Genomic DNA, 12,033 nt, shown 5'->3' with positions numbered 1-12,033 from the left:
CTTGAAAATAAATTAACGGATGATTAAATACCAGCTAAATGAATGTTTTGTGTTGTCATAATATTTTTATTAGTTGAAAGTACAGCAATTAGCAAAAACATTTAGGAACTTGCCAGTGAAAACATGTTGACTGGGTTCTGCTTTCATTTCTGTATGAGTAAACATTATTACCAGGGATCTCTGGGAGGTTTATTTTGGTATGGCTGTTACTGGAACATTAATCTTTATGTTTTCCTTTTGTTAGATGAAAGCAGAAAAGATGTGGGCCTCTAAAGAGTGCTTCATTCATGAATAGTTCCATACAGGCTAATATGCCCTTCCAGGAGCAGGCCCAGCCTCGCTGGCAGCGGTTACAGCGTGGTGGGGAACCGTGCTCAGGGGCAAGCACCGCACGTGGCGTGTGCGTGGTTACAGCTTGCTGCGCTCTGCGCAGTGTGTGCAGGGCTAAAGGCAAACCCAGTGGGTGGGATTCTTCTGTCAAGCTGCAGGCTAGGGACAGATCCCAGTCACGTGGTAAATGCATAGCTGCTCATTAACTCACGTGGCAGAGGCACTCTTCTGCCCTAAATTGTGTGTTATGGGGAGAGCTCCAGCTGCAGCACTATTTCATTGACTGCTTGGCTCAGAGCATTACTAGATCTAGCTGGTGAGTTGGAGGTGTGTTGATCAGCTGTGCTACACTCACGAGTGCCCGTGGGACAAAGAAAACAGTGGAAATTACAGTGACTGCAAAGTGTTGACACTGCAGTGAGGGGCATGAGATGGGAGAACAGGAGCCTAAGTCTCCCACTTTCATGAATTTTGATGTGGCTGAGAGGACCTGTGATTCTGATGGTCTCTTTAGTTAATTCACAATCAGAAAATGCTTCAATTAGCCATAACACCCTGGGGTTCAGAGAGAAGGGAAATTAGTAATGCCCTGCATACTCCTATGCATGCCGTATGAAGTCCTTTTAATGAATTGTTTATTTGTAAGGCTCTTGTATGTGAGTAGCTAATTTGGAGAAACACCATGCAAGTTGTTGTTGTACCATTTTGCAACACTTTTTCTCGCAAGGAGACAATGTATTTATTTTTAACCTCCTGGTGTGAAGAAGCTGCTAATCTTCATGGGGAATATTTACCTCATTAATAGTATGATTTGTTCTGGGATTGATGTATTTGCCAAATAAAAAAATAGTTTAACACCTTATGTGTGACCGGGTTATTATTTCATTGGCTTGTGTAAGCGCTAGCTTTTAAAAATGAAATCTTGGCAGCTCCCCATTTCTCTAACGTTGACTGGACAACAGCAAATACCTAAGCAAACTCAGAATTCATAAACATGTGAGAAAAGACATACAAGCAGTATAATTGAACCTACTGACTGCTAAAGGAAGCCAATGTAGTTCCTTATAGTCTATCAAACATTCTGGATATTTGCAACCTGTATAATGAAAATATGTATCATTTGTCATCTTTCCCCCTTATTGCCTTTTCTTGTACTTGTGGTATGACACAATGATTAAATGTTTGTCCTCCACAGTTTCTGGGTTGTCTGATTCAAGGTAATTAATGAGCTCTTGGACAGTGTGTGAATTCTGACAATGGAAGCTGCAATTCCCAAATTTCTGTCATTGCTTAATGAGGGTCAAGAAGAATTGCAAGAGGTGTGTGAACCTGTGTCTGCCCATAGGTAGGCACCCTCACCAGTGCTTGGTCTAGTCTACGCTGCCTTGGACCCTCTCCCCAGAGAGCAATTGTAACTCTTTAACTGGACACAAGCCCTGCCAGACTTGTAATTTACCTTTCAATTGTGGGGCCTAACACATACCTTCTAGTTGTCACCAGTAATTCATGCATTTGGCTGCCCAGCCAGCTGCACAACAGAAGCATTCTTGGCTTGGCAGAGCAGGGATGAGCTGGAGATCTAGAGGCTTTGCTGGTAGTCTGGACTGATCTGTTAAGCTATGAAATGGATATATAAATTGCCATCCTTGACTGGGGAATAGAAAGCAGACAGGAAAGTGTGTGCTAGAGACTTGCAAAACCCAGAAACGGGGAATCCCATGAGTAACATTTAAGGACTACCCGAGTCTCGTAGCTCCTAGTCGCTCTGTAACCCACCCATTGTGAACCAACCATTTGGAGAGCAAAATAATAGTTGGGGTGGATATGTACCTAGATACTGAGCAAGGCCTGTGGGCTCAGCCAGGATCCATCCAGGGAAAAGAGCACAGAGATTTTCAGTATGCACGATGAGGTGGTATATAGCAAGAATGCAAGCCCATACGTATGCAATATAACAGTAACCTAATATTTTTTTGTTATTCTTGGGTATAATACCTTTTCATTCTCCTTCTGTAATTTGTGTGGTTAAAGCTTGCTTTCCACCTGAAACATCCTGAAATAGAGATGACATCATTTATCATTGCCCTGGGAAGGACTCTGACAGTTCTATTCTGTTACCTCATTATCAGATCACAGTTGTGTCACTTCCCATTAATTTTGCCTGCCTGTGCCAGCCTGGATTAGTTCTGCCAGGGAAATTTACAGTATTGGGGGCCGTGACACTGCTCCCTTGCCAGCCACCCGCTTCGCTTTGTCACCTGCTCTGCCCCTGGGCAGAGAGCCATCGATGAGAAGCCTGGCTCCGGCTAAGTCAAGCACAGAGCCACCTCAGCAAATTGTCTGTCTCACAACTGATCTTTGGGAAGTGATTTGCTTTCAGGATAGAAAATTTATTTTTCCCCATAGCTTTATTTTTATATATGTGTTTGTCCCTCCCTCCCCTGCTCTCTAGCATCATCTAGATGGCAAGCATCACTTTGTCTGGTAGTTTGCTGGTGTCCTAAACACTTAGAAATGATGTTCCCAAAACAATACTTTCCCTGAACTATTAAAAGAAATCTAGTCCTTTCAAAGCTGATAGAAATACTTTGTTGGTAGAGCAGGAGCGAAGCATTGAACGAGACCTTGTGAGGAGAGCAGTCTCGCTTGTGGAGCAGCGGAGGACGCGTGGTGCTTGGCAGGACTCGGCCCTGTGGCAGCCCGTGCTGTGAAGATACTTGAGCTAAATTACAGACAGAGCGATTTTTTGTCTTCCAGACATTTCAAAATTTGTAGATACTGTTTAAGAGGTGTTTTACTGAATGTTGTGGAAATCAGGGTTGCTTTCCACAAAACTAACAGCAGAAATAGCTGCAGCTCATCTTTTCCTAAGCGAACCTGCCCTTGTGTCTGACCTTGGGTTTGGGCTGAGCTTGCATTTCAAAAGCCTTTAAAGGGCCAGATGAGTCAAAACCAGTTTGTCCTACAAGAAGCTTTGATATTTCAACCCACGTTTCCTCCTAATTAGGGTCCTGAGCCATAGGCCTAAGGAGGACGCCTTACCCCCACAGCCATAGCCAGGGGGCAGGGAGAGCCTGGTGGTCTGGGGCACGGCGGGCAGGAGCTGCCCCAGCACAGACCCCAGCAGCTCGGCAGGCTGGTGGCAGCAGCAGACCCCACAGGGCAGCCCTGAGCAGGGAACGGACCCAGCCAGGGAGGCTGCTGGGGAGCAGCAGGAAGCAGAACGATGGCATAGGTCTGCAGTGTGTCCAGGAGGCAGGACGGAGATCAGGCTGGGCACAGGCACACCTACAGCATGGCGCAGGCAAGCCTGGAGGCCCCAGCCTGAGGTGAAATGGGCCATTAAGGCCTCCTGGTGCTCTCCACAGCCTCCCCAGCCCTCGGGGTGTGCCGGGTCAGAGCCATGGAGCCAGGTCATGGTCCCTGAAGCCAGGCACGGGGGGGGGGGGGGGAACCGAGCCTCCCCCTCGGAGAGGTATGTGGGACAGGAAAGCTGACCAAGGAGCCTGGGGGCCCTGGGAGCCAGGTCCATGGCCCTTGGGCTCTGGGGTGGGTCCTGCACAGCCTGAGGGCCAGGCACTCAGCTCCAGCAGCTGGAGCGACCAATGAAGGAGCTGTGGGAGCAGAGCTGCCCCCGGAGGGGGGACAAGCCTGGAGTCGGGGTGACCCACATGCAGGCTGCACCCCTCACCCACTGGCACAGCCCCATGGGGCTGAGCACAGAGGGCAAGTCCTGGCTAGGGGGTTATCAGCAGCCCCATGTATGGTTCGTGATGAGGCAGGTGCATCCAGGGAATCCTACCAGGAGACACAATTACAGAGGAGGCCCAAGACCCATCCAGAGACAGGTACACGTACACCAAACCCCACCCAGAGCTTCAGTAGGGCTCCCAGGCAGAGGGTGTGGGGGGTCCCAGGTGAGGCCAATCAGGGGAATTAAGGCCTGTTAGTGCCTGACAGAAATGTTTTTATCTGTATGTTTTTGTTCATTTCCTCTTCTTTGCACCTCTTATCCATCTCCTGGTCTTCTGGTCATACTCATTGTGTAGAAGTTAATTTGCTTCTGGGCTGCCTCCTGGAGTTGGGCAACAAGTTCCTGCTGAGATCAAGCCCAGGTGCAATGCTGGGGGTAGTTTGCTGCAGGGGCTGTTGCCAAAAGATGTTACAAGCCACCCTCCAAATGGTTTTGCTGCCTTCTCCCTGCAAAGTCTACTAGCATCAACCCAGGAGGCAACTGGTAGCTTAGATGCAATCAGAGATGCCCCTTGTCCCTCTGCCTGTGGGCCAAGATTTTTAGCTTTGCAGTCTGGAAGAAATGACAAATAACATGTAAGTTAATTTTGTGGTTAATATTAAATCAGATGTTTCAAACATCTTATGTCTGCAGATCAGTTTTAGCTATCCATCCTAGCAATATCTCCCCAGCTGGTCCTAGCAATGGCCCTATGTTGATGTGGCCAGGCAGCTCAGTGTATCCACAGATATATATAAGAAGTTTGCTGGTGATTTAGTTATGCACATATCATTCTACCCAGGGTGATTTTCATCTATGATAAAGATTTAACCTTTAATTTTTTTGAGGTTTAGTTCTATTTCCTGGCTTGTCATGATAGCATAAGGTAAGGGAAAAACACTTCTATGCTGTGTGTTACCTGTGTTTTTAAAAGAATAGTTTAAAACAACCAGCTTTTGAGTCTCTCTTTCCAAGCCTGTGATGTTGGCAGTGGTTCTGACAGTAATAAGTTTTGATAGGTAAAACAAATAACATTTGGTCACATTTAGCTTAATAGTTCCCTTAATGTAGTCTTGTCATGGAGCTAAACTTGTTTTTTGATAAATGAAACCATCAGAACCGAGACAGAAACTTTTGTGAACTGCTTTATATTTCTGTCATTTCTCCAGGGGCTTATGATGAACAACTGTAGTGCATATTATACATTAGATTTATTTCCTGCTATGCTGTCACAGATGCCTTGCCATTAATAATTTCATTCAGTGCATGATTTCTATGTAGTATTTTAAAACTCTAAAATTTTAAGTTTGTTATGTTACATGGCTTCTTACTACAACATAAAACACCATGCTCTGTGATGGTATCTGTAATGTATGGCAAAGTGGGATATGTACAGGTAATTCTATATAATGATACTTATAAAACTGTGACACTAGTTTTTTCTGTAAGTTAAAAAAAAAAAAGTGCAACAGAAATTAAATACAGTATACATGTGCATAAGAACAGTCGTACAGGGTTGGATCAAAGGCTATTCCAGACTGTCCTCTAGTCTCTGATGATTACATCAACTTAGAGAAAGGACATGGCGTGACCTTCCTCTGGAATATACTTCCAGGCTCTCACAGTCTTTGGTTAAGAAACTTCCAGAGTAAGAGGTTGCAGTCTAAACCAGGGTATTTAATAGCATCATGACTATAAAATAGATTTACCTTAAATGCATTTACTTAACCCGTTTATTCTTCTGTTTTTCACAGTGTTCTGTGTCAGTTATTTCTATGGTGTGTTGAGGCCACTTTCATCTCAGGATCTCAAAATGCTTTACATGTTTTAGAGATAAGCAAGTGATGGCAAGAAGTCATACTACAATTTGTAGTTCTGGAAATGGAGCTTGATCATCCTTGATCATTCAGACTAAGGAATGGAACAAGACAATATCCTGGTATTTTTGTGTGTTTCTTTGGTGTTTGTTTGTAGGAAGACTGTTTTAGAGGTCTGGTATCTTAGACGAGTTCTGCTTAGACTGATCTGTGAACAGGATTGAAGTGGAGGGACATTGGTGCATGTTAAATGAATTTATCATTAAGCTCTGCAATAATCATCATAGTAAGCAATATTTCATTTTCTGAGCAGGTATAGCCAGTATACAGCTACCCATCAAAAAGTTATCAGTGGTACTCGAAGAAAAGCATACTTCTTGTCTTCTGGCCTTTTACTTTCCAACTGCACAACTTTCTACCTTTATTCTTTTTTTTTTCTTTTCTTTCTTTCTTCCCTAAGATTAGATTTATGAATCATTTGCAGAGGGAGAAACTCTTCTGCAATGTTTTTTTCATTAGTCCCTTTTGATGATTCATTTTAACACAGATGCTGTCATTTAACTCTGCTGGTGCATCAGAGGCTCAACTTGATTGCAAGTTTTTGGAACATGAATTTTTTTCTAATAGCAGGAAGCTATCAGAATTGGTTTCTCCTTTGTCATATAATTTCTCTGAAAAGGTCAGCATGGCCCTATCTTCTGGGCAGAATTCCTAAAACTATAAATATGTTGGTCAAGGTTTAAAATCAAAACCTTGTTTGACAGAATAACCATGACCTTAACAATCACCTTATTGGGATCAGAAAATGTAGCCTTACATAAGTATGAATAATAAGGATATTGCCTTTGAAAATCCACATTTGGAAAACATCTTTCAAGTTACAGCCATTTTTTGCATTTATTTTTAACAGTTTTGGAAAATATTCTTAAGTAAATACAGAATCCCTGTGAATTTACTGTGACAAAATAAGGACTGAGCCAGGAGTATAAATCAGCACGGTTCTTTTGGCTGCAAGCCATCTTAGTTTACAAAGTCAAGGAGCAGATTTCTTGTTCAAAATGATCTGTAATTTTCCTTTTTTTTAACATATGATTTAAAAAATTGCAAGGACACTAAATAACACATCTTTTGCAGCCTGATTCTGACAGTGTTTACCTTATTTAGGTACAGTACCCTTTAAAGTTACCACAAATAAAGCAGTGAGAAACTGGAAACTGTTCCTTGGTCTTTTCTCTTCTCATCCATAAACAAACCTTTCTCCTTAAAGGTATTTTTACAAATAAATATGCTATTTCACATACTCCAGTATTTCCTGTTGGATGTTTGCTATGTTGACAGAGCAAGCAGTGTCTTTTTTAGTGTAGAGAATGATAAGAGAATTGTGTGCTTTAAATCAAGAGAGACTCTTGTTGACTTTGTTGGGCACCCTAAGGCCCTTACTAATAAACACATTTTTCTGAGGAGGAATTAATCAAATTTTGTAAAAGATACATCACATTATACAAATATGTTAAATCTAGGCCAATTTAGAAATGCGATTTACCACAACATACGTTCATAGAAATATTTTTAAAATAGTTTGTCTTAGAAAATAAGCCATATAGCCAGATAATACTGCTGGTAAATGAGTAAATGAGGGATATTGATATTAGTTCTGAACATCTAAACAGTATCGGAAAAATCATATAAATCCAATGATTGTTTATTGCTACCTGTATGGACATGAGGGTTACAATTCCAGGTGTATCTCTGGTGAAGAGAGGCTACTCAAAGATAACTGATGATCAAACGAACGGTATAATAAATTCAGTGATGAAAATTTGTTTCTTACTGTCCTGCAGCCTGTTTGGCTGCATAAATCCTGCTCAAAATCTCAGGCAGGAAAGAGTATTTCTAGCTATAAGTGACACTAGACTGTCAGAATGACAGTTTGCAGGAGTGCTGATGCATCATATTACTCTTTCATTTTTTTCAGGACAAAAAGAGGAGCGAACACCTACTAAAACAGAATTTACTGTGATTGGCAGGAAGGGTCAAAGCAAAATGCCCTTAATTTTTTGTTGCTTTTAACTTTTCTTCATGTTCTGTTCTTGTGGACCAAAAAAGCCCTCAGCTCTAATTTTTAAAGCAGCCCTGTAAAGTTCATGCTGATAACAGTCATGTAGAGAGAACTCCATAGCAGGGGCAAAATTCAGCTGGATCTGCTAATGTTTAAGTGGGGTTAATAAGAGGGCAGGTATATATTTATGTGAATGTTACGCATGTTGGTTATTCAAATTATAATTGGAGAAAACTGGAGAAATATGAGTATAAACCTGACTGTTGAAAGGATTCCCCAGGAATGATATAATCATAGAATCATTTAGGTTAGCAAAGACCGTTAAGATCATCGAGTCCAACCGTTAACCTTGCACTGCCAAGTCCACCACTAAACCATGTCCCTAAGCACCCCATCTACACGTCTTTTAAATACCTCCAGGGATGGGGACTCAACCACTTCCCTGGGCAGCCTGTTCCAATGCTTGATAACCTTTTCGGTGAATAAATTTTTCCTAATATCCAGTCTAAACCTCCCCTGGTGCAACTTGAAGCCGTCTCCTCTTGTCCTGCCACTTGTTACTTGGGAGAAGACACTGACGCCCACGAAGAGACCGACACCCTCACAGAGAGAAAGAAAGCTCAGAGATTCAGCTTACCCCCTGAACTATTGTAAGTACAGAGAGGAATGAGTCTTTCCCTTCAGTGAATCGGGACTCAGTTTTTGCTAGTTGATCTGGTTTTAGGGCTAGCTAATGCTGATGGTATTATTACTAGATTTGTTTGGAGGTTGTATTAACATTCACTGCATGGCTGTTCAGTTCCAGAATTTTGTTCTGACTACTATTTTCATGTATTCTCCATCAAATTCAATCAGTTAACGAGCTATAGAAATAACTTTACAAGTGTTCTCAATCTTTGCATGTCTCTGTGTGTCTGTATGCACATGTGAGTATGGAAAAAGCATATTCATATTCAGATGAGTCAGCAAAAGGTAGCAAACATATGTTGCTTGAATTAAAGGTATTTTGTGTTTAAAAAGAAAAAGTCATTAATATATAATCAAAATTACAGTGCCAGCTATCATGTATCTCACCTGACATACAAGTGTTTCAAGTGTTTAGTGGCAATTTTTGGTCTCAATAGCACTTCATGAGATCCTTGATGGGATGAGTAGTTCTTGCCTTCTCTTTTCCGCCAGGTGACACAAAAGTTTGTTCAAGGTTGGAGCCAAGCTGTGAGCAGGAAGGAAATTCCTGCCCACTAATAAATTCTAGGCTGGTCTAAAGGAAACCCTTCAGTATTTGTAAACTGCCCCACTCTCTTCTCTCCTGGAGTAGAGAGGAGCCTAGAGGATTTCAACATGATGCTGAAGGATCGTGCCATTATTCCTACCTCCCCCTAAAAAGGCTTCAGTCCAGAAAGGGTGTGGAAGACAAAAATTAGCAGTTGTTCTGTACACCTTATCTTTTACCTGGCTAAAAAGGAAAAGATGGGATCACATGCAGAATTCAACAACTGTGGGAAAAGTGTGCACAACATGGAGCAGCGTTAGGGTTGAGGAAGGACAAGGACCATCAGTGAGAGTAGGGTTGTAGCTGAGGCAGAACTGGATGCAGAATGAATAGGGGAGAAACACAGACCTCTCATCAGCAAAGTATGTATGCAAATGTTGATTTGGGTATGTGGGTAACTGCATTCTGTTCAGTAGAGCTCTCTATGATTGCTTTGAATTCAATGATTTTTTTTTTATGTTTTTTTTGAGGGGTCTTTAAAGATAAACTAGCTCTTATTTCCTGTTTTAAAGGGGGTGGATTCATTATTTCTAATGTGTTATGCAAGCTTTAACAAATGACCCATTTTTGAGAGGCGCAAGCATCCACAGCTCTGGTGAATTTCAGTTCTGAATTCAGTGGTATCCAGAACTTTTCGGCTCAGTTTGTCCTTCTAGCAGGAAGCAAAGCCAATTAGGCTTTGTCGTTGCTCACTTTTCATTGAGTGCCCCAAGAAAGCTGTTGTAAGCACTGACACCTCAAATGTGGGTGGTTAATATTACTGCCAAGTAATTAAAAGTTCAGTCTCAGTGTCTATATTTTGGGGCACGGGAAATTTCATTTTAAATTATCGGTCACAGTGACCATGGTGCATTATTGTGTTTCATGGCAAGATTTAGAACATCTTCCATTTAGACGGAATAGAACAGAAGTTCAACATGTACTATGAATGTGTGAAGTTCATATGCAACTGGAAAGCCTAAGATGCATTAAGCATTGAAATAATCAGGTTTGAGGAAGTTTATTACTTCGCCATGGTTTAAATTGTCTCAAAAGTTAATTCACAAATTATGCGTCCAGTGCAATTAGTTCTATTTTCAAAGAGGCGTTTGCTTTTTGAAAGAGCTAGTTGTAGTAATATCAATAAATACTGATTGTTCAGAGTGAAGTAAAAAGAGAATGGTATTACAATGCCTTAGTATCACTAACTATTAACTTTTACAATTTACTTTTATTTGTGATGAAAATGTGTGCTTGTTGTTGCTTCCATCTGCATTCTAAGAGCACAGCATTATTGTGGAAGTTTCATTTCCATGCTACGAAGGTGGAATGACAGCAGCTTACTCACCTATATTCTTGAATTTTACTGTTAAGATTCTATTTTTAAGTAACCTCATTCCCAAGTAAACAGTAACCATAGCCTTTTAATGAAATTTCATGGCATTAATTACAGATACACAAACAGGAATAAAATTGATGGAATTTCTCCTAAAGGTCTTGCTGAGCTAACTTAAGTCCTGCAAAAGACCTCAGAGTACAACAGATGCTATTTTTTTATCTGAGTGGAAGCACTAGGGGTTGGGAGGAAACTCTGAAGATTTTATCACTTTGTAAATGTCTCAATTTGAAAAAGAGAATTAATCTCCTAAGGCAATGAATTTAACAGATACCATCACGAACTAGGAAAGAGACTGCACAGTTTTAATTTTGTATTTCCTCTGGAAGTTAGTGTTGCTCGTTAAATTTCCATAGTGAACCAAATCAGTCCCTAAAACAAAAAAAGGACGAAGCTATTTCTATCAAGAATAATTGACTAAATTTTAACTCAAATGGCCTGAGTCATAAGATAAAACTCTGCTGGCATTCTCATAATGTAAATCCCTTTTTGTAGAAGTATATACCTCAACATGTGCGACGTGAGCATTTTAGATTTAAGGAACAGGTATGTTCCCTTCCAATTGCCTTGGGCACTTTTGCGGAGGAACTTTTTGCTTTTACTTATGCTGTTGGCTGGTTTCTTTTATTATTTTCTCCAATACAAGAGCCATCGTATTCAGAACTATATTCCTGATAGCATAGAGGTCTTTAGCTCCCATCATTACTATTTATGTTTGCAGAGGAATAGGTACTCTGTGGCATGGTAGAAATTATTTCAGAACCCTGGCTGGCTGGAGTGCTACTTGTCCCATTTTTTTCTGGTTTCCAGAGCTCAGCATGTCTACATGAGTACATTTCTTTGCCTTAGTTAATTGCTCGTGAGCTTTCTGAGTGGCACTTTCTATATCCTCTGAATGTCTCTTCCAGTCTAACTTTTCTTACCTTTCCCCTGGGTATTCAGGGTATAAACAGCCTCTGGGGTATCTTTCTGTTCTCCCGACTGTGTGCGAATTATATCACAATTCTCAATTTCAGCTTATTTTCTTCCCCCCACCCTGCATTAATTTCTCCTTAGTCTAGCTCATCTACTTTTTGTATGATTGTTTTCTTTTTATTAAGAGCTATATATAACTTCTATTAACATTTCATTGCCTAGTGCTTTTTTTTCTCCTTTGCCTTTTTTTCCTAATGTAAGCTATGAACATGAATAATATTATCAGTTATTTTCATTCCTCACATCCTCCATAAATGATGCACACCACAGTATTGAGTTACAGGACTCTTCAGCCCTTTCCACTGTTCTTTTCCCTTCGCTTAGGCTTTTATTTTTGTTTTGGTAGTGTTTTGCTACTTTTTAATGTATTTTACAAACAAAGGGGTTTCACTGCAGTGATTAGATTACTCAGTGGCTAAAGGCACTTTACAGCAGTAGCAATATTATTTCCTACCTGCTGTCCCCCCAGCT

The sequence above is a fragment of the Ciconia boyciana genome, chromosome 1, assembly GCF_034638445.1.
Source record: "Ciconia boyciana chromosome 1, ASM3463844v1, whole genome shotgun sequence".
NCBI lineage: Eukaryota > Metazoa > Chordata > Aves > Ciconiiformes > Ciconiidae > Ciconia > Ciconia boyciana.
Note: the sequence above shows the minus strand (reverse complement) of the source record.